Source organism: Ictidomys tridecemlineatus, chromosome 5 (genome assembly GCF_052094955.1).
Source record: "Ictidomys tridecemlineatus isolate mIctTri1 chromosome 5, mIctTri1.hap1, whole genome shotgun sequence".
Lineage (NCBI taxonomy): Eukaryota > Metazoa > Chordata > Mammalia > Rodentia > Sciuridae > Ictidomys > Ictidomys tridecemlineatus.
In genome coordinates, this window is record NC_135481.1 from 119507679 (window position 1) to 119534872 (window position 27194).

At 40.4% G+C, this 27194-nt stretch overlaps 1 pseudogene; it reads left to right on the forward strand.

Annotated features, from left to right (window-relative positions):
- The first annotated feature begins 746 nt into the window (after positions 1–746).
- Positions 747–27194, forward strand: part of LOC101969610 (sugar phosphate exchanger 3-like) — a 56667-nt pseudogene continuing 30219 nt past the window's right edge.

Here is a 27194-nt window from a genome sequence, read left to right on the forward strand (position 1 = left end):
GTGTCCTTTGTCCCTGTTGGGTGGAACTTTCTCCCTCTGCGTCCTGGTGTGATGTCCTGAGCCGCTTTCCTCCACCATATGTTCTGCCTCACCTCTTAAAGAATGGAGACCTTGGAAGTCGTGAGTCCCCACATAATCTTTTCTCTTGTAATTGTTCTTGTCAGGTCTTTTGGTCACAGCAGGAAAAAAAGCTGATTAAAATACAGACTGTCTTGCAAATGATGGCTACCTTCTTGTATCTGTCCTCACACAGAAAAGAGAGAGAGAACGAATGAACAGGAGTCTCTCTGGTCTCTTGTCAGGGTACCAGTCCCACCCTCGTGACATCTAGGCCTAATTACCTCCAACTTGGTCGGGGCCTTCTGACAGCCACCTTCTCATTGCTGAGAGGAGCATCATCCCTGTCCTGACTGTTCCTAGGAGGGCCTGACCCCACTCCCGAGGGCTCCCCACTGACTACCTGATTAGCTCCCGGAGTGCCCACCATGGTTGTCATGGTGATGTTCCCTCCAGATTCAAGCTGGAGCTTCCCCAGTATGATGACACGTGGCCCATGGGAGGCTTTGCCCCATGAATGCTTGAGGTCGAAGTGAACTCCCACTGGCCCTCTGTCCCTTCCACCACATGAGGACACAGGGACCCTCCTCTCCGGAGGTGCAGCCGCCACGGGCCATGGAGGAAGCAGAGCCCTCATCAGACACTAGTCCTGCTGGAACCTTAATTTTGGATGACCAGTCTTGAGAACCATGAAAAGGTAAGTTTATGGTCTTTATCAATTGCCCAGTCTCAGGTATGTTTGTTGCAGCAGGAGGCACGAACTAAGACATGCCCTGCCTCCCGGTTCCATCTCATTGGATGTGAGTTCTGGGGCGATACATTCAGTCCACAGCATTCCACTCCTGGCCCCCCAGTTCATGTCCTCCTCGCATACAAATACATTCCTTCCATCCCAACAGCCTCAAAGTCTTAACTCATTCCAGCATCAACTCTAAAGTCTACGGTCCAGAGTCTCCTATAAATATCACCTAAATCAGACATGGGTGAGACTCCAGGTACAATCTCTCCTGAGGCCAAATTCCTTTCCAGCTGTGACTGCGAAATGAGACAAGTCATCTGGCTTTGAACAAAAACGGTGGTTCCAGCCCCAGGGAGCCAGTCCCATTCCAAGAGGCAGGAACGGGTAATGGGCCCCACCTCCTCCTCCTTCACAATCCTACTTTCCACAGTTTCACGTACCTGCAGTCTGAAAATATTAAATGGAAAATTCTAGAAACAAAGAATGGAGAAGTTTTAAATAATGTCTATTATAGCATATTATTCTAATATAGCATATTATTCTAGCATATTATTCTATGTTTTATTAAACTTTAACATGGGATTGTGTATATATAAAAAAAAACCATGGGATTCAGTATTCTCCATGGTTTGTGGATCTGTGGAGCGGGTCTTGGATGATATATATCCCCTAAGATAAGCGGGGACACTGTAAGTACAAGGCCTAGCATGACGAAGGCCATTAGACCTTGAGGCTTTGGTCGGATGTTCTGCCCTTCGGGTTCCCTGGGTTGGCTGGGTCACCTCCACAGCTCCTGGAGTCACGTGCACGGCTGGCTTTGGACATATGGCCTGTTGAAGGAGGTGCTGGCCTTGGTGATCTCTAAGCCACCTTCATGGCTTCCCTTTTCTTGAAGAATAGCAGCAGTTTGCAGCCAGGTAGAGTTGTCACCCCATGCTGGTGAGAGCCAAGGAGCCTGGAGCCTGCCTTCCTCCGTCCAGCCTCTGTCCCCAAGTCAGAGCTGGCAGTGTTTTGGTGGGGTCTGGGGACACACCTGCTGATCCCCTATCCAACTGCGGGTTGGCCCCCCCCTTAATACTCTCTTGCAAATACGCTTTCTCAAAAACTTTTTCAGTATCGATAGGCTGAGGATTTTCCAATTATTTAAGCTCTGGTTATTTTGGCTTCTCAATTCCCTCTTCGATTCATTTTTCTCTTCTTACATTTTGCTGTAGGCAGTCAGGAGGAACCAAGCCCCTCCTTCCATACTTATTGTAGGAAATATCCAGTTCACGGCTCATAGGGATTCCATCACCCACAGATCCTACCTTCCACAAAACCTTAGAACATGAACTCAGACAAATTATTTGCCATTTTAAAACAAGGATTATCCCATCCACTAAACTATTTCTCATTTCTGTCTGTCAGCACAATCTCCCTTGACACCCATATTTCTACAAACATTCTGTACATGATTATCTATGTGTGTTTGTTCTAAGATGGAAGTTTCCCAATATATCTCCTCATCATTCCTTCTTGGCATTTTTTTTGTAGTACCAGGGAACAGACCCAGAGCCTCACACATGCTAGGCAGACACTCTACCACTGAGCTGCATCTGAGCACTTTCTATATTATTTTTATTGAGAATCACTGAGTTGGCCAAGCTGGCCTCCAACTTGTTATCCTTCAGCCTCAGCCTCCTGAGTAGCTGAGATTATGGGCCTGTTGGCACCATGACCAACTGCCTCATTTCTTTTTCAGCCTTCACTAAAATCACCACTAACCATCCTTTCATGGAAATACCAGCTTTTTCTAGTGTGGACCCAAAATCACTTCCATATTTTTAGGTATCTGTTACAGTAGCATCCCACTGCTTAGTATCAATTTCTTTTTTAGCTTAAGCTGTTATAACAAAATATCACAGACTGGGTGGCTTAAATCACAGAAATGTGTTTCTCACAGTTTTGGAGGCTGAGAAGTCAAGATCAAGGTAAAGCTGAGCTGGTTCCTGCTGGTAAGGCTTCTCGTGTAGATCTTTTTTTTTTTTCTGGATTTTTGCAAAGGGGAGAGGGAAGGAAGGAGGAAGAGAGGGAAAAAAGAGAGGGAGTGAGGAGGGAGGGTGGGAGGGAGAGAGGGAGAGAGGGTGGGGGAGAGAGGGAGAGGGTGGGGAGAGGAAGAGGACCGTAGCATTAATTCTCTCTCGTTCCTGCATGACTTCATCTGAATCTGATTACTTCCCAAGGAGCTGGCTTCCAAATTCCATCGTGTGAAGGATTAGGGCTCTGTGCTACTCAGCTTTTCATCCCTGTGACCAAACTTCCTGACCAGGACAACATAGAGGAGTAAAGATTCAATTTGGCTCTTGATTTCAGATGACTCAGTTTAGGACCAGCTGGCTGCAAGGCAGAACATCACGCATGGCAGAGGGTGTGGCTGAGGAAACCATCTCACTTCGTGGTAGCTGGGGTCAGGGGAGGACACAGAAGGAGCCAGGCCAGGGACCAGGTAAACCCCTCCAGGGCACATGCCTCTAGTGACGGACTCTGTCTAACTAGAGCTCACCTCCCAGTCATCCTTTCAGCTAGCACTGATCAAGTGGATTAATCCACTGATGAGGTCAGAGTCCTCATGATCCAGTTCCTTTCCCCAAGCCTCCCTGCCTCTGGACATTGCTGCGTTTGGAGCCATGTACCCAACTCTTAGGCTTCGGGACACATTCTAGCTCCAAACCATGACAGACTTCAGTATGTGGACTTGGGTGGGAAGGAGATAAACACTCCTACACAGTATCCATACAGCTAACGCTGTGCCCTTTGAACTCTGGCTTGCATCGGACTCTGGATCTTCCCTAAGGAGGACACGGTGAGTTAAGAATGAAAGTATCTATGCAGCAAGTATCGCACTTCATTGCACGGGTGAGGAGCCGAGCTCAGAGTCTTGGCCACTTGCCCGTCACATAGTGGGTGGACAGCGAGACAAGACGTGAAGTCCAAGGCCTGCTGCCTCTTGTCTCCCAGGATGCAGTTAGAGTTCCCCACTGTGGCCTGCTCATCGCACTCCTGTTGGGACAAGAGTCATAGAGAAGAGGTGGCTTGGTTACCTGTCAGTATCCGTTGACCTCAGAAGATGTCCTAACATTTCCACAAATCCCTCAGAATTGAGGCTGTATTAAGGTCAGGATGGAAAGCGCCTACCCCCTTCCTGGAGAAGAGGAAGGAAAAAGTTATCTAGAAACAGGGAATCTTGTTACAGTCAGCCAGAAGGGGCCTGGCCTTGCACGCTCCCTATAATCCAGGAAAAGTCCCTGGTTGCTGCCTACTACCCCATTCTCATTGGCCCCGCTGACCTGAAGTTTGAATCCCAGTCCTCAGAGGCCCAAGTCCTGGGTTTCACTCTTGTCTGGCCCCTTTACTACATTCTGGGCTCCTCCAGTGGTTACAGTCACTTATTTTATTTATTTATTTTTTTGTTTTGAACTTTATTAGAAATTTCCCAGTGAAAATGATGTTCCTCATTTTATTAGACTTCTCACTTTAATCCAAATGAATCATGTCTTATTTTGTAACATTCCTTTTCTCTCACTCTTCCTTTTTCTTTCTTTAATTATGTTTTAAAATTTCTTACATGATAATAGTGGAATGCATTCCATTCATAATTATCCATTCACAGTAGAATTTTTTATAACTCTCATTATACAAAATTTCATGAATGAAGATGTGAATCTGATGTCAACATACCTTATATACAAATGGTGATATGATAAATAAACACACATAAAGGTGTAATGCAAAAAAGAGAGCTCATGTATAATGGCATAATTTGGTTACAGTCATTTATTAATAAAATAACACAGAAGTTGACTGATGGTGAAGGCTTCCTTGTGGGTCTTCATCTGGAATGTTATGTCTGATTATATATCAGAACAAATTCAAAAGGGGACTCAGAACAGTGAACTCATGGGTGAGGATCTCTTAAGGAGATGATCTGAGAAGAGACTGGTGGGGAGAGGAAGGAGGGCAGGGAGGAAGCCAGATGAGAGGTACCTGTGTGAAGTCAGAGTGGATCTCAGTAAATACCAGCATGCAGACATCACCACAAAAGCCACATTCTCCTTGCAATGTAGCAAAAACAGACACGACAAAACCAAAGACAAACGAAAATGATCTAATCCTCCATTAAATACATCTTGAATCAAAGACGAGAACTTTAATTTCATAGTGCTTAAAAAAACCCATGATCTTGAGAACACTATGTATAGGTACAGACAAAGCAGCAATTGCTGGCAAATCCACACCACAAGGATCTTCACTGTGAGTGGACATAAAGAAAACAAATGAGCTTCATACAAAAGAGATAGAGGAGACACAGATAAAACATAAGCCAAAGGAAAGTGATGCTAAGAATAGAAATTAGGAAGTTGGGAAACAGGAGGCAGAGCAAGATGGCGGAGCAGGGTGGCTGATAGAAGTGCCCGGCCTGCCTGTCTCCACAGCAAAGGACCAAAACAAGAAAATGACCACAGCTGTTCCCCTGGAGTGTCTGAGGCAGAGTGCTGAAATGCAGTGGGGATGTGACAGAGACAATGCAGGGCACACAGACCCACCATGGCCTTATAAAGAAGGCCAGTCTCTTCTCGGATCATCTAAGCACCTAGTATCTGCAGTTATTTCTATTAAGATTGACCCAGGGACTTGGCTTGACGGAGTGCAGGAGGCAACCCAGAAGTTTCCACTCATGCCGCAGACACAAGATGCTTGACTGCCGGAGCACCCTGCAGTCCTCAAAAGCCCTGATCTCAATTTGGGGAACTGCTGGACACCATATCACTATGTTGCCCTGGAGAAAGGGCCTAGCCGACCTTGTGTTTCCTCTCCACCAGGTTCTTTCTACAGGGTACCATTTTTGAGAACCTGCCTGCTGAGGGTCTGTGGAGTAGCCAGGAAGCTCTGTCAAGTTGCTGGATGACCTAGGTCTGAGTCACCCAGGAGGCCCTGCCTCCCCTCAATAGCCATAGGAACCATCTGGGCAAGCATCCATGATTGGTTTGGCCAGACAGATCTCCCAAGAACAGTCAAGTGGCCTTCTTCATTCTCCCCACTGCCCCAGGAAGAAGCCAGGTGGCCCTACCAACCCACCCTCAAGCTGGAATGCAGCCAGGCATCCATCCCTGAGTGGCTCACAGAGCCCCAGGGAACCTGACCAGTTGTCTACCCATCCAGAACCCTGGGAAGCAGCTGACTAGCCTTTCCTGACTTGGCCTGCTGAGGCACCTAGAAAACAACTGAGTGGTTTCCCCACCATCCTGTGGCACTAAAATGAGTTGAATATTCTGTTTTCAGAGTCTCAGGCAACTGAAGTCTTGAGAAGCAAATATCAGCCCTGACCACAAACCCTTGTCTCTGGGAAGCTACTGAGTAGACCTCCCCGAGCAGGTAGGTCCTCAGGGGCACTGTGACATCACCTGTGCGTCACTTATACACTGAACTGTGCCCATCTAGACCCCTGGTGTGACCAACTGTTCCCTGTGTGGCCCTTACACCCAGAGCTGGATGTGTGGCACAGAATCACCCTGCCTAATGGAGCTGCATCACAGCTGGGTGCCGTCCCACAACCACTGCAGCCTGTGCAGTGTGGTCTACAGAGACCACCACAGACATTGCCAGCCGTGGTTCCAGCTGAAGAAGCCCACAAACACTAGGGCACTCAACTGGAACTAAAACCAACACAACCTATCCAACAATACCCCAGGGCACACTGCAAGCAGAAAATGTTACTATGAAAGCCATCATATAAAAGTGATAGGGACAACTGACCTACCAGATGTACATCAATATAGGGTCGCAAGAAGCAAGACCAAACAAGATGATGGGATGTTTCCAAAGGAAAATACTAATTCTCTAATAATATACACCCAAAGAAAAAGGAATCCATGAATCACCTGCCAAAAAAATAAGAGTAATAATTTTATGGACATTTAAAGAGATACAAGAAAATACAGACAACTCAATGAAATAAGGAAGACAATTCAGAGTATGAATAATAAATATCCATTCAGGAAAGAGACAGATATACTAAAAAAAAAAAAACAAATCAGAAATACTGAAGCTAAAGAACTCAATAAATAAAATAAGAAATACAGTTGAGATTCTTAAACAACAGAATAGGTCAAGCAAATGAATTTCTCATTTTGAAGGCAGAACTTTTGAAATAACAGTCAGACGGATCCACAACAGTGAACTAGAGGGGGCTGCTTGCCTGTCACTCCAGGACTCATGATTCAAGCAGAGAAATACTGTTTCTCTGTGAGGCAGCCATTGCTGTGCACCCATCCCCTGCTCTTTACCCTACAATTTGTCTGTTGGAAACCTATTGCCCACCATTTGCTCATTTGCCTGCCTCTTGCCTGCCCATTGCCTGTGTTTTACCTGCCTATCACCTGCAGCCCAAATGTCGACCTCTGATTGCCTGTTCTTAGCCTCAGATTGTCCAAAGACTGCCAGGGGATCACCTGCTGCCTGCTGCTGCCTAGAAGTTCATTGTCACAGTATCTGCACATGTGGTTACATGCCACTACCATCGAGGGACATTGGCCAGAGCCTGGAGATATATTGTTGGGGTACCTGCAGGTCTGATTGCACCCGAGGTATTTCTGCTGGGTGTGCGAGTAGCTGCCATCTAGTTGCCTCTTTGCAGGGTCACTCCTTTGTGTGAGGCATCCGTGGTGGTCTCTCTGCAAGTTGCAAGGGCATTGAGATCTTGGGACTGTAGCAGGGTAGAACCTGGGGAAGCTGAAGACCAGATCCCTCAGATTTAGCTGGGTCTGCATGGGCCAGTCTGGGTCTGGCAAGCTGTGGAAATCCAGAGACTAGGTGCAGTTCTGGGGGTGGGGTGGGGGCACCTGTTGGATAAACTGGAGAAAATCAGGTTCTCTGCAGCTCAGTCCTGAAGTGCATGGGGATGGAAGGGGCTGGCTACAAGGGGTGGGTACTGGAACTAACATCAAACTCAGACAACTCCACACAGGTGGAGAAGGGAAGCTGATAAAATTTTTGAGAGCCAACGGAAGCACTTGTTCAATTTTCCATTGAGAGTTCCTTTATTCCCCCCCCCCCCCCGCATCTCTACCATCTTCGAATTCAAATATTTTTTATTCTTCAATTTATTGAGGACTGGGATGTCTGAATATTATATTAGTTTTGTTGTATATTCTTATATTTTCACATTTTCTTATAAAAATCTCTGTATATTTTTTCTCTCACCTATCTGCCTCACTGGATTCTCCTTCTCACTTCTCTCATAGACAACCTATATTAATTTCTACTTCACTCTTACTATATATTTTTACTTCTATCTTCTCTTCTTCTCCCTCATAAAAGCACATCTTAAATTTATTCTGTATCCTCATTAGGAATGGTAAACTCTTTTAGCAAACTTACTGTTTATATTGTAGACAATAATTGAACACATCATTTCTGTTTATTGCAACAATACTATAGATTCCTTAATAGGAGCTATTTGGTTTAAAGATGTACATTGTTTGCATTGGGTCCTGTTAATAGTGGTTTCCTCCTTAAAGGTGAGATACTGGAAGCCTTCAGGGACACTGTAAGACTACAGGGTAGAAACTGTACTGCCTCAGATTTATACAGCTAGATGAGAAGACACACAAACAACATGCAAAAAGAAGGGCACAAGCACCTCAAACAAATCAAGATGTTTGAACAATAGAACCCATAGACAACACAGTAGAAGAAATGTCAGAGTAGGAGTTTAGAAGGTACATACTTAGGCTGATTTTTGAAATAGAGGATGGTATTGGAGAGAAAACATAGGAAATGAAAGATCAATAAAGAGAGATTATAAAAAGGAATCAAGTAGAAATTCGCAAAATGAAGGAAACAAGAAGCCAAATAAAAAATACAATGGAAAGTATCACCAGCAGACTAGACCACTTAGAAGACAGAACCTCAGACAAGGAAGAAAAATATGTACTCTTGAAAATAAAGTTAACTGCTGAGAGCCATAGCCAAGTAGGAATGACGCATGGCAATTTCCTTGTCAGCCTACCCAATGTTTCTTAGAGGGAGGACTCTCCATTGTGGAAATGGGCTTTCCTTGGACCCAGGTCATTTGCAGTGACATTGCATGAATGTTTGAGAGTTTTGATTTGAAAGGTAACCTTGCTCAGGGTTTAGGGTGTATCCAGGTTTAGGGTGGATCCTGCTGGGAATAGGGTGTATCCTGCTGCCTCAGGCACCGGCTCTTTGAGTTCCCGTTGAGTTCTCGTGGGATTCAGAGGGTATTTGGTACGCAGAGCCTGGTGGAGGGTGTGGATTTTCCCAGAACGTGTGTGTAGAGTGCCGGTGAGAGTTCGGGAATAAAGAATTGCTGTTTGAATCTACAAGGCTGTGAGTGGCTCATGATTTTGTGCCCAGCCAGACTGCAACATTTGGCGGCCCATACCGGGAACGTCTGAAGCTTGGAGGTAAGTGAAATTGCTTGCCCCTGAGGGAAGGTGAGAGAATGGGTGACCATTTCAAAAAACAATGTGTTCTTGTTTTGATTTATTTTGTTTTTGTTTCAAGCTGCCTATCCCTAGAACTTTCTCAGGCAAACTGGGAAAAATGGTTGGCTTAAGGTTTGAAGTTTTTTGGCCCTGAGGAAGAGAAAATTGACACAACGATTTTTTATTCCATTTTTGTTTCATTCAGTTTTGGTTTTGTTTTGTGTTATCTTATTGGATTGTGTTATCTTTATAGTAGATTATAAATTAGTAAAAAACAAACTGAAAGAGTGTTAAGTAAATTGTTAAGAGGTCCAGACCATGGTAGAAAACATGTTAGGTCAAGCAAAAGAGAAGGTCTCTCCAGCTAGTCAGATAGAGGAAGAAAATTTAAAGGAAAAAAGCTTAGAGGAGAAACAGCTATTAGGAAAAAAAGCTACAACAGGAGGTTGCTACTAACTCTGTTCTATCACCAGAGGGCATAATTCAACCAACAGCTCCACCTGTGGAGACAGCTGAGTGGCCCTCAACCCCCGTAGTTGATAAATGGGATCCTGAGACAGGACCTCAAAGATTAGCATGCCCTGTACTTGAACAGGTAGGAGGGCAGCGAATTCACCGTGCTTTAGATTTTAAAACATTGAAGCAGTTAAAGGAGGCTGTAACAACCTATGGTCCCCAAGCACCCTTCATGGTAAGCATGGTCGAATCCATTACCAACTTGGACATGATGCCAGCAGATTGGGCTAGCATGTGTAAATCTGTGCTAAATGGCGGACAATATTTGTTATGGAAGGTTGCCAATGAGGAATTTTGCACGGAGACAGCTAGGCAAAATGCAGCAGCCGGTTACCCTCAAAGAAATCTAGATATGTTGTTAGGAAAAGGACCTTATGAGGGTCAATGGCAACAAATTGAATATGATCCTGCTATATATGCACAAATTGCTGCAGATGCAGTTAGGGCATGGAAGACTTTACAAGGACATGGAGATTTACAAGGTCAGCTATCTAAGGTAATACAGAGAGCTAATGAAACTTACGCTGAATTTGTAGATAGGCTTATTCAAACAGCTGCCAGAATTTTTAGGGATATAGAACAAGCAATGCCATTAATAAAACAACTGGCATATGACCAAGCAAATCATTACTGCAGAGAGGTTATTAGACCATGGAAACATGAAGATTTAAACACATATATTAAATTATGTAGAGATATTAATGAATAAGGGCAAGTCTTGGCAGCTGCAGAACAACAGGCTTTAGATGCCAGGCCAAAAACATGCTACAATTGTGAACAAATAGGACATTTTAAAAGGAATTGCCCCATAGGAAAAGGGTTTAACAAAACTAGGTATCAAAGGAATAGAATACCAGGTATTTGCCCACGATGCCGTAGAGGGAGACATTGGGCTAATGAATGCTGTTCTCAAACCACCATAGAGGGTACTCCCTTATCAAAAACCGGACAAGGACCAGGTATTTACCCACAATATCGTGGAGAAAGGCATCAGGCTCCATTGCCAAAAAACAGACTGGGGGACCCAATGCTCCGGGGCCCACAACCACAAATATACGGGGCAGTGGAGGATCCCAGAAACACCATCAGGGTAGTGCCCAGGACACATTATCCATTAAATCCCTCATCAGACAAACCAGAGGGAGTGTAGGGTTGGACATCTGCGCCTCTGCCAGAGCAGTACTAACTCCAGAGATGGGAGTTCAAATCATTCCCATAGGAGTAAAAGGACCTCTTCCCCAAGAAACAATAGGCTTATTATTGGGACATAGTTCTTTTACACTAAAAGGACTTATGATAAGTTCTGGGGTAATTAATCCCAATTATGTAGGTGAAATAAAAATTATAGCTAGTTCTCCAAGAGGTATATCAGTAATTTCACTAGGAGATAGAATAGCACAGTTGTTAATAATACCCAGCCTACATGATAAATTTTCCAGCCATAGTGTAGAAAGAGGTTCCAGGAGATTAGGTTCCACAGGTGTAGATTGGGCTATGCTGTCTTTAAATTTAGATTCTCGCCCAATGCTAAAACTAAATATTCAAGGACATGAGTTTAATGGGCTACTGGACACAGGTGCTGACCTTAGCACCATATCTTGTCAAGAATGGCCAAAACATTGGCCATTACAATAAGCCACTCAAACGCTTTGAGGCCTAGGAGTGACAACTAATCCCCATAGAAGTGCAATGGTATTAGATTGGAAGGATCCTGAAGGATGTGAAGGAACTATACAGCCATATGTATTGGATCATCTTCCTATAAATTTATGGGGATGAGATGTCCTAGATCAATTAGGTTTGACATTAACAAATAACATCAATCCAAATGTGCCCACTACTAGGGCTAGACAAGCTTTTAGGAAAGAAAAAAGATTAGGAGAAAAAGAACAAGGTATAACAGCACCAATTCAAATAGATCAAGGAATAAATAGACATGGGGCCACTGAGACAATCATAATTACATGGAAATCAGAAAGACCAGTATGGGTTCCTCAGTGGCCCCTGACTAAAGAAAAGATACAAGTAGCCCATGACCTGGTCAAACAACAATTAGCAGAAGGACATATACAACCTTCCCTATCTCCCCATAATACTTCCATTTTTGTCATCAAAAAGAAATCTGGTAAATGGAGATTATTGCAAGGTTTAAGAGCCATTAATAATGAGATGGTTATTATGGGACCTGCTCAATCAAGGATTCCCCAATTGTCTGCTTTGCCAAAAACCTTGTATGTGTTAGTTACAGATATTAAAGATTTTTTTTTAAATTCCAATTCATTCTGAGGATAGTCCATGTTTTGCATTTACTGTCCCTGCACTGAATCATGAAGGCCCTGATCAGAGATATGAATGGAAAGTACTCCCTCAAGGGATGGCTAACAGCCCAACTATGTGTCAAATTTATGTTAACAACGCAATCCAGCCATTTAGAAATCAAAATCCTGAACTACAAATATTTCACTATATGGACGATGTATTATTAGCACACAAAGATAAAAACACATTGCTAGAATGTTATGCCACACTTACAAGCTTATTAAAAAATTATTATCTAGAAATAGCAATAGATAAAGTACAATTAAATTTTCCAATTAATTATTTAGGAGTTCTATTATCCTCAACCATGGTCTGTCCACCAAAAATTCAAATACGAGTAGATCAACTCAAATCATTTAATGACTTTCAAAAGTTATTAGGAGACATAAATTGGATAAGGCCTTATCTAGGCATACCAACAGGAGAGTTGGGACCTTTATTTGATATCCTAAAAGGTCCATCAGATCCAAATTCACCCCGCATGTTAACGCCTGAAGCAAGAAAGACATTAAAAATCACTGAAACATATATGGAAAATATGCATTTGGATAGAATTGATATAAGTTTGCCTTTATTATTTATTGTACTACCAACAAAAAATATTCCTACAGGAGTATTTTGGCAAGAAGGTCCATTATTATGGATACATTTACCTTATTCTCCTAACACTATTCTTACTAGGTATTCTGAGGCTATAGGATAATTAATACTCAAAGGAATAAAAGCAGCAAAGGGAGTGTTTGAAATTTCTCCTAATAAAATTATTACTCCATATACTATGAATCAAATTGATGAGTTAGCTAATGAGCTAAATACTTGGGCAATAATCATGTGCAAATCTAATGTTTCACTTGATAACCACTTACCATCTAATCCTTTGTTGTCTTTTTGGTCATCGCATCCTGTAGATTTTCCAAAAATGACAAGAAAAACCCCTATCATGAATGCTCCAAATATATTCACCAATGGGTCAAATAATGGTACAGTAGCAGTAGTTACCCCTGATCAAACTTTTACATTTTTGTACCCAAACAATCAACTCAAAAGGTAGAGCTTAATTCAGTATTACAAGCTTTTGTGATGTTTAAAGATTCTGTATTTAATTTATTTTTCGATAGTCAGTATATAGTTAATGCTATAGTATCCCTTGAAGATGCTGGTAGGATTTCTCCTTCCTCTACTGTTTTCTCTTTGTTTTCTGCTATACAAAGTCTAATCTGGGACAGAAAATATCCATTCTTTATAGGACATATCAGGGCACATACAGGATTGCCTGGAGCCCTTAGTTTGGGCAATGATTTAGCAGATAAATCTACACATGACATACATATTTTCTCCACAATAGAAGAAGCTATAAATTTTCATAAAAGGTTCCATGTCAATGCTAATACTTTACAAAAGCATTTTAAAATAACTAAGGAAAAAGGCAGACATATAATAAAACAATGTCAAAATTGTGTGACCTTTTTACCACAAGTTAATATTGGAGTCAATCCTAGAGTATTGATACCTAACCAAATTTGGCAGATGGACGTCACACACTTGCCAGAATTTGGAAAATTAAAATATTTACATGTTACAGTTGATACTTCTTCTGGATTTTTGATGGGCTCCCTTCATGCTGGAGAAAAAACTAAAGATATTATAGCTCATTGCTTACAAAATTTTGCCACTGTGGGCATTCCAAAACAGTTAAAAACAGATAATGGTCCTGGCTATACCGCTACCTCTTTTAAACAATTTTGCTCATCATTTGGCATTACTCATATAACAGGAATCCCATACAATCCACAGGGACAAGGCATAGTTGAAAGAGCTCATCAAACTATTAAAATGTACTTATTAAAGCAAAAAGAGGGAATTGGAAAGGGGTATATATACCCCAAAGATAAACTTAAAATAACCCTTTTTACTCTAAACTTTTAAAATTTGGATTCATCAGGACTTAGTGCTGTGGAAAGACATATGTGCCAAAAAATGTACATAAGCCCAAGGTACTTTGGAAGGATATTCTAACAGGACAATGGAAAGGTCCTGACCCAGTGATTGTCTGGATTCAGGTTCCTGTTTGTGTGTTTGTGTGTTTCACAGGGAGAACAACAGCTGATTTGGATTCCAGAGAGACTAACCAAAACAATTTCTACAGACCAAAAAGAAGATGATTTGACTCAAATCCATAACAGCTGATATCCAGAGCTCCAGCTTGGCTACTCTTACATCTGTGACAACGATTAACCAGGATGTTTTTTTCAATATCTATTTTATTATTGCCTTTTCCAACATTATAAAGTTCTATTTTATTTTTTGAGCTCATACAAACCTAGGTTAATGTTTTTCTGATCAGTTTTATTTTTTGACTGTGGAGTTTTTAAACATTGCAATGGAGATTTCACCTAGGTAAAGCTACAAGGCCTTTACTATTGTCTTATGTGTTGTACGTTTGTGTGCGCTCTTGTGTTTTGTATTGTATGTCTGTATGTGTGTATGTCCATATTTCATATATGAGGAGTGCTCATGAAAAAATGGATCTGAATTTTTTTATTCATGTGATTTAAATGGTTTAATTTAAATTAGGTAAACAGCTGTTAAGGATTCTTTTTAAAGGTGGTTAACAGATCTGTTTGTTTACTTTCACCTTTCCTTTCCATTATATTTAACAATTCTGTTCAGGATAATGTAATATTACATAATTTCTTTTTAGCATCATTTCCAGAATTCCTATCTTTATCCCAGTGCCAGTGAAGACAAAGATAAAACCAAACTACAGCTTCTATGAGAGCTATCACAGTAAACTGTATAAACTGATGCATCAATGAATAATAACTCAACAAGTAATGCTCAATCAAGGAGTTGATTTACTTTGGGAGGAAATGGACATATTGATAGATTCCTCCGGTTTGAACTGCTTGCAGAACTTGCCTGGACTATGTATCACTTGTATGCATTGTGAACTATCTGTTGGTGCAGCGAATTGTGGTAGTGCTGGCCTATCTTTGCTGATGGTGTCACCGGTGATACAATTTTTCCAAAAGAGCCGTCAATTGGCTTGGTGTCACCCCCCCCCACACTGGTGCATAGGCCTATCCACAAGTATGGCTGTATGCTGGACCAGTAGTCAGTGAGGGGTATGATCCAATTGCAATGGTGCCAACCTAAGACAGGAGGCTGATGCCTAGAGGTCAGATCATCCGATGATGGGTAAGGACCGTATGTTGAATTGGACTACCTAACAGGCACAGTCCCTAAGCCACATTGCTTGTTGTTTAATTAATCAGAAGAGGGGAGATGCTGAGAGCCATAGCCAAGTAGGAATGACGCATGGCAATTTCCTTGTCAGCCTACCCAATGTTGCTTAGAGGGAGGACTCTCCATTATGGAAATGGGCTTTCCTTGGACCCAGGTCATTTGCAGTGACATTGCATGAATGTTTGAGAGTTTTGATTTGAAAGGTGACCTTGCTCAGGGATTAGGGTGGATCTGGGTTTAGGGTGGATCTGGGTTTCGGGTGGATCCTGCTGGGAATAGGGCAATTCCAGGTTTAGGGTGGATCCTGCTAGGAATAGGGCATATCCTGCTGCCTCAGGCACCCGCTCTTTGAGTTCCCGTTGTATTTTTGTGGGATTCAGAGAATATTTGGTATGCAAAGTCCGGTGAAGGATGTGGATTTTCCCAGAACATGCGTGTAGAGTGCTGGTGAGAGTTCGGGAATAAAGAATTGCTGTTTGAACCTACAAGGCTGTGAGTGGCTTGTGATTTTGTGCCCAGCCAGACTACACAGAGAAAATAATAAGAAACCATGAACAGAACTTCCAAGAAATATGAGATAACATGAAAAGGCCAAATTTTAGATTCATCAGAATAGACAAAGTCAGGGCTGGAATTGTGTCTCAATGGTAGAACTCTTGCATATGCAAGGCCCTGGGTTCAATCCTCAGCATCACATACAAAAAAAAGAAAGTGGCCTTAAATTAAAAAAAAAAAGACCAGACAAAGTCATAGAGATACAAACCAAAGAAATGCACATTTTTTCAATAACATAACATCAGAAAATTTCCCAAATATAAAGAATAAAATGGAAAATTAACTACAAGAGGTTTACAGGGCTCCAAATGTATAAAATTACAGCAGACCTACACTAAGGCACATTATAATGAGAATGACTAATATACAGAATAAAGATAGAATTTTAAAGGCTGCAAGAGGATAAAAATCAAATATATAAAAGGGGAAACCAATTTGGTCTCAGATGATTTTTCAGCCCAGACTCTCAATGCTAGGAGGTCCTGGGAAAAATATATCAGGCTGTAAAAGAAAATGGATGCCAACTGAGAATTTTATATCTAATAAAATTAAGCTTCAGGTTCAAAGATGAAATGCAAACCTTCCATGATAAACAAAAAATTAAAAGAATTCACACATAGAAATTTGCACTACAGAACATTCTAAACAAAATATTCCATGAGGAGAAAATGAAAACAAAAGAAAACAATGAAAACCAGCTAAAGGAGGAACTACATTGAAAGAAAGGTCAATCAAAGGAGAAACTAAGTCAAGTTAAAAACCAAAAATAAACTAAAATATCTGAGAACCCCAAATCATATCTCAATAATAAGCCTGAATGTTAATGGCCTAAACTCATCAATCAAAAGACATAGACTGGCAGATTTGATTTAAAAAAAAGACCAAATAAAATATGCTATCTTCAATAGACTCACCTCCTAGGAAAAGACATTAAAGACTGAAGGTGAAAGGTTGGGAAAAAAGACCACCACTCATAAGGACTGCATATATGAGCAAGGGTTTCCATTCTCATATCAGACAAATTGGACTTCAAACCAGTGAGTCAGAAGGGATAAAGAAGGACATTTCATATTGCTTGAGGGAATCATACATCAACAAGACACAACAATCATAAGTATATATGCCTTAAACAATGAAGCATCTATGTACATCAAACAAACCCTTCTCAATTTCAAGAATCAAATAGACCACAACACAATAATACTGGGTGACTTTAACAAGCCTCTCTCACTACTGGATAGATCATCCAAATAAAAATTGAACAAAGAAACTATAGAATTCAATAATACAATCAATGATTTAGACTTAACAGACATATATAGAGCATCTCATCCATCATTGAGTGAATATACCATCTTCTCAGCAAGACATTGATCCTTCTCTAAAAGAGACCATATGTTATGCCACAAAGAAACTCTCAACAAATACAAAAAATAGAAATACTACCCTGCATTCTATCAGATCAAAATGGAATGAAGCTAGAAATCAATAATAAAATAAAAAATAGAATCTATCCCCAAATCTGAAGACTAAATAGCATTCTATTGAATGATGAATGGATAGCAGAAGAAATCAGGGAGGAAATAAAAAAATACTTAGAGGAGGGCTGGGGATGTGGCTCAAGCGGTAGCGCGCCCACCTGGCATGCGTGCGGCCCGGGTTCAATCCTCAGCACCACATACCAACAAAGATGTTGTGTCCGCCGAGAACTAAAAAATAAATAATAAAAATTCTCTCTCTCTCTCACTCTCTCTTTAAAAAAAAAATACTTAGAGGTAAATGAGAACACCAATACAACATATCAAAATCTCTGGGACACTCTGAAGGCAGTGCTAAGAGGAAATTTCATTGCATTGAGATCATAAATTAAAAAGCAAAAAGTCCACAAATAAATGACCTAACATATCATCTCAAAGCTCTAGGGGAAAAAATATCAAATCAACGCCCAAAGCAGTAGAAGACAGAAAATAATTGAAGTCAATGAAATTGAAACAAATGAAACAATTCAAAAAACTGACAGAATGAAAAGTTGATTCTTTGAAAAATAAATAAAATTGATAAGCCCTTAGCTACACTAATGAAGATATAGAAAACTCAAATTACTAAAATTCATGATGAAAAAGGAAATATCACAATTGACACTACTGAAAAACAGAAGATAATTAGAAATTATTTTGAAAATTTGTACTCTAATAAGATAGAAAATTTCAAAGACAATGACAAATTTCTAAAGACATATGATCTACCCAAACTGAATCTGGAGGACATACACAATTTAAACAGATCAATCTCAAGCAGTGAAATAGAAGATGACATCAAACACCTACCAACAAAGAAAAGCCCAGGACCAGATGGATCCTCAGCTGATTTCTAAAAGACCTTCAAAGAAGAATTAGTGCCACTACTTCTCAAATTATTCCATGAAATAGAAAGGAGGGAATCCTTCCAAACTCATTCAATGAAGCTGACACCAAAACCAGAGAAAGACACTTCAAGGAGAGAAAACATTAGACAAATATCTCTGAGGAACACAGATGCAGAGATTCTCAGTATAATCCTGGAAAATTGCTTACAAAAACATATTAAAAAGATAGTGCACCATGATCAAGTGGAGTTTACCCCAGGCACGCAGTTTAGTTCAACACGTGGAAATCAATAAATGTAATACATCATATCAATAGATATAAAGACAAGAATCATACGATGTTCTCAATTGATGCAGAGCTAATAAAATACAGCACCTCTTCATGTTCAAAACATAAGAAAAACTAGGGATAGTAGGAACATACCTTAACATTGTAAAAGCTATATAAGCTAAGCTAAGGGCCAATATAATTCTAAAAGGAGAAAAATTGAAAGCATTCCCTCTAAAAATTGCCACTTTCACCACTTCTATTCAACATTGTTCTTGAAACTTTAGCCAGAGCAATCAGACAGATGAAAGAAATTAAAGGGTTATGAATAGGAAAAGAAGAACTTAAACTATCACTATTTGCTGATGACAGGATTCTATATATAGAAGATTCAAAAAATTCCACCAGAAAACTTTGAGAACTAATAAATGAATTTAGCAAAGTAGTGGGATATAAAATAAATACCCATAAATCAAACATATTTCTATACGTAAGCGATGAAGCTATTGCAAGAGAAAAGGAAAACTACCCCATTTACAATAAGCCTAAAAAAACACTTGGGAATCAATCTAACCAAAGAGGTGAAAGACCTCTATAATGAAAACTACAGAATACTAAAGAAATTGAAGAAGACCTTAGAAGGTGATCTTAGACCTTAGAAGATCTCCCATGCTCTTGGGTTGGCAGAATTAAAATTGTCAAAATGGCCATACTACCAAAAGTTCCATACAGATTTAATGCAATTCCTATTAAAATCCCAATGACATTCTTCACAGAACTAGAAAAAAAGTAATAATAAAATTCATTTGGAAAAAGAAGGTACCAGAATAGCCAAAGCAATGCTTAGCAAGAAGAGTGAAGCAGGAGGCATCAAATCCCAAATCTTAAACTATACTACAGATTAATAGTAGCAAAAATGACATGGTATGGGCACCAAAATAGACATGTAGACAAATGGTACAGAATAGAAGACACAGAGACAAACACTCATAAATACAGTTATCTTATACTAGGCAAAGGCACCAAAAACATGCATTAGAGAAGATAGCCTCTTCGACAAATGGTGCTGAGAAAACTGGAAATCCATATGTAGCAAAATGAAATTAAACATCTATCTCTCACCCTGCACAAAAATCAGCTCAATGTGGATCAAAGTCTTAGGTACTAGAAAGAGACCCTGCACCTAATTGAAGAAAAAGCAGGCCCAAATCTTCATCATGATAGCTTAGGACCTGGCTTCCTTAACAAGGCTCCTAATGTGCAAGAACTAAAATGAAGAAATAATAAATGGAATGAAATCAAACTAAAATGCTTCTTTTTAGCAAAGGAAACAAGGGAGAGCCTTCAGAATGGGGGGGAAATCTTTACCACATGCACCTCAGAGCATTCATGTTCAGGATCTATAAAGAACTGAAAAACTTAATACCAGAAAAAAACAAGCAACAATAACTGTTGGTCAGGATGTGGGGAAAATGATACACTTAGACATTGCGGTGGGACTGCAAAATGTAACCATTATGGAAAGCAGTATGGAGATTCCTCATAAAACTTGGAATGGAACCACCATTTGACTCAGCTGTCCCACTCCTCAATTTATACCCAAAGAACTTAAAATCAGCATAGTACACTGATGTAGACACTTCAATGTTTATAGAAGCTCAATTCATAATAGCTAAACTATAGAACCAACCTAGATGCCCTTCAACAGATGAATGGATAATAAAAATGTGTTGCATATACACAATGGAATATTACTCAGCCTTAAAGAAGAATGAAATTATGGCATTTGCCAGTAAATGAATTGAATTAGAGAATATCATGCTGAGTGAAATAAGCTAATCCCCCCAAACCAAAGGCTGAATGTTTTCTCTGATCAGCGGATACTGATCCATAGTGGGAGAAGTAGGACAGAATGAAGGAACTTTGGATTGTGCAGAGGAGAGGGTGGGGAGGGGTGGGGCTGTGGGGATGGAAAGGATGGTAGAATGAGATAGACAAATTATTACCCTAGGTACATGTATGATTACACTACTGGTGTGACTCTGTACCATGATCAGCCAGAGCAATGAGAAGTTGTGTTCCATTTGTGTGCAATGTATCAAAATACATTCTACTGTCATATATAACTAATTAGAACAAATAACTCCCCCCAAAAGAAATAGTCAGATTTTAAAAAAAATTTAAAAAAAGATGAATAAAATGAGGACTTTCAAGATGGTAGATTAGAGAAAGGCTTTGTTTTAAGTTGCTCTGTGGCTTGGGATTGAAGAAGTGGCAGTACTTCCTCTCCAAAATGTGGGCGAAAGAAGGAATTCACTGAAATTTAATATCAGGCAGTCAGAATCTTTTAGGGATTAAGAAATTTGGGTGCATTGAGCAAGAAAGCAGAAAGAATACATTGGAGTAAAGCTGGTCGTAGCAGTAGTAGAGGTGCTGGTTCACTGCAGAGGAGCGGGAATGATGCAAACACAGCTTTGGCATGGAAAACCTGTAGCACAGAAAAGTAGTCTGAGCTGATCCAGAGTTTGACTGGGAACTGTTGTTTCAAAAGTGCTCTGTGCTTCCCAACTGGCAAGTGGAAAACTGAGGTGGGGAGTCCTCTTGAGGAAGCCAGGCTGCAGCGTGCTGCTGAGAGAGCCTGGTGTGGCATAGCAGACATTGCTGTACTGTCCTGGCAACCACTTACCATGTGGCCCAGGGTGTGCGTAGCAGGATGTGAGTGAAACAGGCCCAGAGAAGATGGAACCTAGGAGGATTCAAGTCAGCGATACGGAGGAGAGTGCAACTTGCTTTCCCTTAATCTGACCGCTCAAGTGACCAGCTAAAGAGGGTCAGGAAACTGAGCAGGGGGACATGATTACCTTCAGGAACTGAACCTGGGGATGCTGTATTTATAGGTGGCAGAGTGTGAGAGACCTACGGAGGGTTGGCTCTGCCACTGGAGGAGTAGAATTCTCAGAAGTCTGCTGACATTCAGACTCCCAGAGATTGGCATCTACCCAACCTTAGGGGTGTGTTCATCTAATTTCTCCAGAGCAGGTACCACCCAAGCACATTCTAAAGGCCTGATCAGAACGAAGCCCCGATCACCAGAACTCCCCACTTAGAACTGTGCCGTAGTCCCATCCTGGGAGAGCCTCCGTCTGCTCTGTCTGGGCAACACTCCCGTTGACTACGTCCCATTCCATCCCACCTTACACTGGTGAGAAGGGGAGTAGAGTGTTATTTCAAACGGCTTCAGCTTAGGCCACTCCAGCCGGGAGGCGAGTGGACAACAGAAAACGAGGAAGAGTATAACAACCTCCAGTTCTTGCTCTCTCTAAGGGGTACATACCCCAAGAGTAAACACAAAGAAGGACACTTGAGCCTAGAAAGTGAGAATCTGTTGACAGTGTTGACCCCCCACTGGAGAGAATTCTTTCTGTTTTCATTAAGATGTTTTCCCCTCGTTCTCTAGCTCACTTCTTGGTGTTCTTACTGTGCTCATTGCTTCATGGATATATGTACATTTTTGTTTCATTTTTCTCATTTAAAAATTGATATTTGTCTTTGTCTTGCCTCTTGAGGGCTAGGGTTTTTTGTTTGTTTATTTTTGTTTTGATACCAGGGATTGAATCTAGCTTAACCACCCCTCACATCTCCAACCCTTTTTGTATGTTGCTTTGAGACAGGGTCTCACTAAGTTGCTTAGAGTCTTGGTAAGTTGCCAAGGCTGGCTTTGAACTTGTGGTCCTCCTGCCTTAGACTCCTGAGCTGCCGGAATTACAGGCATGTGCCACCATACCCAGCATTGTTCTGTTTTTGTTAGTTTATTTCTCTTGCTTTCCTTTCTTCTCTCGCTAATATCCAAATTCTCTTGTTCCCTTTTTCTTTCCACTTAGTTTCTTATTTTATTTATTTATTTATTTTTCTCCTTCTATATAGCCAAAAATTACATCTCTTTTGTATTCTGTTCACATTTTTAACTAATAAATTTATTCTAATTAGGTATACATGACAGCAGAATGCATTTTGATTCATTGTACACAATTGCAGCACAACTTTTCTCTGGATGTACATGATATAGTGTCACTCCATATGTGCAGTCATACATGTACCTAGGGTAATGATGTCCATCTCATTCCACCACCTTTCCTGCCCCCTGCCCCCTCCCCTCCCCACCCCTCCCTTCCTTTTTCCCAATCACAGTTTCTCCATTTTTTGAGAGAGAGAGAGAGAGAGAGAGAGAGAGAGAGAGAGAGAGAGAGAAGAGAGAGAGAATTTTTTAAATATTTATTTTTCAGTTTTCGGTGTATACAACATCTTCATTTTATTTTTATTTGGTGCTGAGGATCGAACCCAGCGCCCCGCCTATGTCAGGCGAGTGTGTTACCGCTTGAGCCACATCCCCAGCCCCACAGTTTCTCCATTTTTCCCATGCCCCCACCCCCCATTATGGGTCAGCATCCACTTATCAGAGAGAACATTCAGCTTTTAGATTTTTGGGGATTGGCTTACTTTGCTTAGCATGATATTCTTCAACTCAATCCATTTACCTACAAATGCCATAATCTTATTCTTTTTAATCTTTTATTTAATGAGTTATATATGACAGTAGAATGCATTTATGCACTTTGATATATCATACATAGATGGAATATAATTTCTCTGAGTGCACATGTAGTAGAATCACATTGGTCATGCAGTCACATATATACATACAGTAATAATGTCTGTTTCATTCTACTATCTTTCTATCCCCACATTTCCTGCTCTCCCCTCCCATCACTTCCCTCTACCTAATCTAAGGTAACACTATTCTTCCTTAGTGCTCCCCGCCTTATTGTGAAGGTTTTCTCTAATATGTGAAATGAATATGCATATTAGAGAAACCATTTGGCCTTTGATTTTGGGGATTGGCTTATTTCGATTAGCATGACATTCTCCAACTCCCACCATTTACTGACAAATGCCATAATTTCACTCTTCTTTAAAGCTGAATAACATTCCATTGAGTATATGTACCATATTTTCTTTATCCATTCATCTATTGAAGGTATCTAGGTTGCTTCCACAGTTTAGCTATTGTGAATTGTGCTGCTATAAACATTGATGTGGCTGTGTCCCTGTAGTGTGCTGTTTTTAAGTCCTTTGGGTATAGACTGAGGAGGGGGATAGCTGGGTCAAATGGTGGTTCCATTCTAAATTTTCTAAGGAATCTCCATACTGCTTTCCAGGTAGGTTGCACCAATTTGCAGTCCCACCAGCAATGTATGAGTGTGCCTTTCTCCCCACGTCCTCACCAACATTTATTGTTTTCTGTATAACTGCCTTTCTGAATGGCATGACATGAAATATTAGAGTAGTTTTGATTTGCATATCTCTAATTACTAGAGATGTTGAACATTTTTCATATATTTGTTAATGTATATCTTCTTCTGTGAAGTGTCTGTTTAGCTCCTTAGCCCATTTATTGATTGGGTTGTTTGTTTTTTGGTGTTAAGATTTTTGACTTCTTTTTTTTTTTTTTCATCTAGGCTAATCTCATTCTGAAAAAAACCCTATATGCTTTGCTTGACTATATTGTCAGTAAATGAAGCACAAAGTGGGGGATATTCTCCAATACTTGGCTATAAACTAGTAAAAGTCACATCATTTAGCCATCTGAGCTACCAAAGCTGAAGAGTTGAAATTTGGGAGATATCCACAACTCCAATCATTATGCTTGGAGAGTAATCTTGAATGTGACTGTATTGAATTAAAGGTTCATAAATATCATATCTTTATTTTCAAGTGTATGAATTACAGAATTAATACCATTTTCCCTTGTCTCATTCAGCTCCTTTTCTTTTTTTTCCAACTTTTTATTTATTTATTTATTTATTTTTATTGTTGGTCGTTCAAAATATTACATCTAATTTGATATATTTCACAGTTTGATTCAAAAGGGTTATGAACTCCCATTTTTACCCCGTATACAGATTGCTGAATCACATCAGTTACATCAGTTACATTTCCATTGGTTTACATATTGCCATTCTAGTGTCTGATGAATTCTGCTCTCTATCCTATTCTCTACTATCCCCCCTCCCCTCCCCTCCCCTCCCCTCTTCTCTCTCAACCCCCTCTACTGTAAAACACTTCTTCCACTTGTATTATTCTTTCCTTACCCCTCACTTCCTCTTGTATGTAATTTTGTATAACCCTGAGGATCACTATCCCTTTCCATGCAATTTCCCTTCTCTCTCCCTTTCCCTCCCCCGTCTCATCCTATTAATGTTGATCTTCTTCTCCTGCTCTTCGTCCCTACTCTGTCCTTAGTTACTCCCCTTATATCAAAGAAGTCATTTGGCATTTGTTTTTTAAGGATTGGCTAGCTTCACTTAGCATAATCTGCTCTAATGCCATCCATTTTCCTCCGAATTCTATGATTTTGTCATTTCTTAATGCAGAGTAATACTCCATTGTGTATAAATGCCACATTTTTTATCCATTCATCTATTGAAGGGCATCTAGGTTGGTTCCACAATCTTGCTATTGTGAATTGTGCTGATATGAACATCGATGTAGCAGTATCCCTGTAGTATGCTCTTATTAGGTCTTTGGGGAATAGACCGAGAAGGGGAATAGCTGGGTCAAATGGTGGTTCCATTCCCAGGTTTCCAAGAAATCTCCATACTGCTTTCCAAATTGGCTGCACCAATTTGCAGTCCCACCAACAATGAACAAGTGTACCCTTTTCCCCACATCCTCGCCAACACTTGTTGTTATTTGACTTCATAATGGCTGCCAATCTTACTGGAGTGAGATGGTATCTTAGGCTGGTTTTGATCTGCATTTCTCTGACTGCTAGAGATGGTGAGCATTTTTCCATGTACTTGTTGATTGATTGTATGTCCTCCTCTGAGAAGTGTCTGTTCAGGTCCTTGGCCCATTTGTTGATTGGGTTATTTGTTGTCTTTTTGTCTAATTTTTTGAGTTCCTTGTATATTCTGGATATTAGGGCTGTATCTGAAGTGTGAGGAGTAAAGATTTGTTCCCAGGATGTAGGCTCCCTATTTACCTCTCTTATTGTTTCTTTTGCTGAGAAAAAACTTTTTAGTTTGAGTAAGTCCCATTTGTTAATTGTAGTTGTTAACTCTTGTGCTATGGGTGTCCTACTGAGGAATTTGGAGCCCGACCCCACGGTATGTAGATCATAGCCAACTTTTTCTTCTATCAGACGCCGTGTCTCTGTTTTGATATCAAGCTCCTCGATCCATTTTGAGTTAACTTTTGTGCATGGCGAGAGAGATTCAGTTTCATTTTGATGCAAATGGATTTCCAGTTTTCCCAGCACCATTTGTTGAAGATGCTATCCTTCCTCCATTGCATGCTTTTAGCCCCTTTATCAAATATAAGATAGTTGTAGTTTTGTGGATTGGTTTCTGTGTCCTCTATTCTGTACCATTGGTCCACCCGCCTGTTTTGGTACCAGTACCATGCTGTTTTTGTTACTATTGCTCTGTAGTATAGTTTGAAGTCTGGTATCGATATCCCACCTGATTCACACTTCCTGCTTAGCATTGTTTTTGCTATTCTGGGTCTTTTATTATTCCATATGAACTTCATGATTATTTTATCTATTTCTACAAGAAATGCTGTTGGGATTTTGATTGGCATTGCATTGAACTTATAGAGAACTTTTGGTAATATCGCCATTTTGATGATGTTAGTTCGGCCTATCCATGAACAGGGTATATTATTCCATCTTCTAAGCTCTTCTTCTATATCTTTCTTTAGGGTTCTGTAGTTTTCATTGTATAAGTCTTTCACCTCTTTTGTTAGGTTGATTCCCAAGTATTTTATTTTTTGGGGGGATATTGTGAATGGAGTAGTTGTCCTCATTTCCATTTCAGAGGATTTGTCGCTGTTATACAGGAATGCATTTGATTTATGCGTGTTGATCTTATATCCTGCCACTTTGCTGAATTCATTTATTAGCTCTAATAGTTTCTTTGTAGACCCTTATGGGTCTGCTAGGTAAAGAATCATGTCATCTGCAAACAGTGATAATTTAAGTTCTTCTTTTCCTATTTTTATGCCTTTAATTTCTTTCGTCTGTCTAATTGCTCTAGCCAGTGTTTCGAGGACTATGTTGAACAGAAGTGGTGAGAGAGGGCATCCCTGTATTGTTCCAGATTTTAGAGGGAATGCCTTCAATTTTTCTCCATTCAGAATGATGCTGGCCTGTGGCTTATCATAGATTGCTTTTACAATGTTGAGGTAAGATCCTGTTATCCCTAATTTTTCTAGAGTTTTGAACATAAAGGGATGCTGTACTTTGTCGAATGCTTTTTCTGCATCTATCAAGATGATCATATGGTTCTTATTTTTAAGTCTATTGATGTGGTGAATAACATTTATTGATTTCCGTATATTGAACCAGCCTTGCATCCCAGGGATGAATCCTACCTGATCGTGGTGTACAATTTTTTGGATATGTTTTTGAATCCGATTTGCCAAAATTTTATTGAGGATTTTTGCGTCTAGGTTCATTAGAGATATTGGTCTGTAGTTTTCTTTCTTTGAAGTGTCTTTGTCTGGTTTAGGGATCAGAGTGATTTTGGCCTCGTAGAATGAATTTGGAAGTTCTCCCTCTTTTTCTATTTCCTGAAATAGTTT